The sequence below is a fragment of the Medicago sativa genome, chromosome 8 (assembly GCF_051527215.1).
Source record: "Medicago sativa cultivar Bolivia chromosome 8, Bolivia_mono, whole genome shotgun sequence".
Lineage (NCBI taxonomy): Eukaryota > Viridiplantae > Streptophyta > Magnoliopsida > Fabales > Fabaceae > Medicago > Medicago sativa.
The window spans coordinates 84,758,412-84,760,845 of NC_140756.1; the positions used below are offsets into that span (position 1 = coordinate 84,758,412).

General features: G+C 30.6%; 1 pseudogene across 1 annotated transcript; it reads right to left on the minus strand.

Moving 5' to 3' along the window:
- Window positions 1-279: 279 nt before the first annotated feature.
- LOC146902495 (protein DMP2 pseudogene) lies at window positions 280-1,289 on the minus strand (annotated as a pseudogene). The gene has a single exon (XR_015023267.1). The product of XR_015023267.1 is annotated as a protein DMP2 pseudogene (transcript).
- Between the last annotated feature and the right edge of the window lie 1,145 nt (window positions 1,290-2,434).

The following is a 2,434-nucleotide window of genomic DNA, read 5'->3' on the forward strand; positions in this document are numbered from 1 at the left end:
ATATACATATTTTAAAACTCACACGGCATGATGGTTCAAAGTTCAAACTGAATCATCCAAAACATGACACCCATATAAAGTAACTAATGTCCAAATTGAGACTTTTTGAAGATTATCGTCACCATTTACATGAATACTTGTTTTTGTTTTTACACATTACATGAGCATTTGTTGGCAACACTTTTAGAAGTTCACCCTACAATCACACAATAAATCGAAAGCTAAAAATCTTATTAAAGCAATCATAAAAAAATATAATAAAAAACACAAGAATTCCTATTGAAATCAATATGTTTTTGATTGGTTGTGTGATTGTGTACGGTCTTGACACATTACACAATGATTTCTCACACTAACACAATCAACATAATTATTTTTTACCAATAAAAATTTATGTCTCCGTGATCATGACTGAGTTGGTAGGACATTGTAATATGTAAGGGTCAGACTTTAAACCTGATTCCTCGCATAATCAGTTGCGTAGACTGAGTAACGCAATTCAAGTTCTACATGTGTACTAAACATTATGGATTGGATTTTGTGGAGATTCAGTGGTATCAATGGATATTCTAGAGGTATCATGGGAATCATCAGTACTAACAGGATATCCAATTCCATGTCTATGTTGTGGAAACATCACAAACATCCAACCAACAAATACACCAATAGTTGGAGGCAAAACCTGCAGAAGACGCTTCTGAGTTGACTCAAAAGAAGGATAAAAGCAAAGCACAGTGTTTGTATCAAGAAGTCCAAGCAATGCAAAAATAAGCAAAGACAAAGCAGCATGCACAAAGTCACTACCTTTAAGCCTGTACTTTGTTAAATCAATCGAATTTGATGGTGCCAGAGAAGGCCATAATCCTTTGGTTGTGACAATTCCATAGTGTCTTTTTTTATCAGTTCCTGTATAACTATCTGTGAAGGTTGAAAAGAAACAATTGAAACCACATATTACAAGCAGAATTGAGCTAAGGTACTTGTTGCTTGTTTTGCAGTGACCACTGTTTGTAACAACAGGGTTTAGGAATTGGAATAAGAAAACTGTCCCTGTTGGAAGTAGTTTTATGAGGCTTCCAATTCCACCAATACCACTTTTTTTTATGGTACTTCTTGCAGGTGTTGTTGTTTCTGTGTTTAAGGTTGAGTGTGAAGCAATTGTTTCATTTTCATTTTTTTGTTCCATCACCTTAATAAATGAGACTTGTAAGGAGTAAGGACCTAGCTAGCTAAAGTTTTCTTTTGTTTTGCTTTGTTTGTTTTTTCCTTCTCTTTATTGATCTATTACGTGCTTGTTGATTGATTGAATTTATAGAAGAGTAAATAATTAAGGAGGGACTTGGCTTAATAATGACATTAAGTCTAATAAAGTTAGAATTATTTGAGGCTGCTAGGTAATGGCGACTTTTGAAAAATTTCCAAAAGATTTTAAAAATTATTTCTTGTTACACCAATTTGGCCATTTGCAGTTTTGAACTAATGTATTATGCCATGCATTTTGAATAAGTCCAAAAGAATTACCGTAATTTCAAGCACTTGATTATATTTTCTTAATATTTCATCAACAATATTATAAATCAAGCAATTGATCAATTTCGTCTCAAATCAATACTAAATAATACACTGATGAACATTAGTTTTGAGAGAAATGAATTTGGATATACCAAATTAACATTAAACATCCACACAAACATTTTTTAATCGAGTTAGATGAAAATAGGAAAATAATGCATATATTTTCTGACTTAAAAGACCAATTTATAAAAAATTAAATCACTAAACTTATTATAAACATCTAAGTTTTTTTTTTTTTTGACAAAATCTAAGTTAAAAGACGTATATGGTATTTGGTAAGAAAAAAAATATATGGTCACGAAGTCTAATTTATTGTATATATTTTATTTGATTTGTTGAAAAGTCCTCCATATTACAAGCCAAAAAATTTTCAACTTTCATGTCTTATTCATAATATATATCAGAAAAAAAATGTAAGTTGATATATTTTTTTTAACAATACCAAAATGATATTCATTCATTCAAATTGATAGAGTATATATATCATTCAAGATCACTACAAATGTAATGAAAGAATCTGCGAACAGACGCACAACATTTAAGTTAATAACATACAACGGTAAAATGTCTACAAATAATAAGATAAAATGAAAGTGACCGGAATATTCATGCCTCAGGATAGGCAACGTTGACACCCAAATCATTAATTGAATAGTTGATTTTTCAATATAAACCAAATGAACGACCACACAAGATAGGAAATCAAATAACGTCGAACATGACAACGAACAACACAGCGTCGCATAAAAAGACGAACAACACAACGTCGCACTAAGATGACGAAACTTTTAAAAAAATGTATAAATCTATGTAAAAATCACTTATATAGATTGAAATAGAGAGGAAAAAAATGAAATTG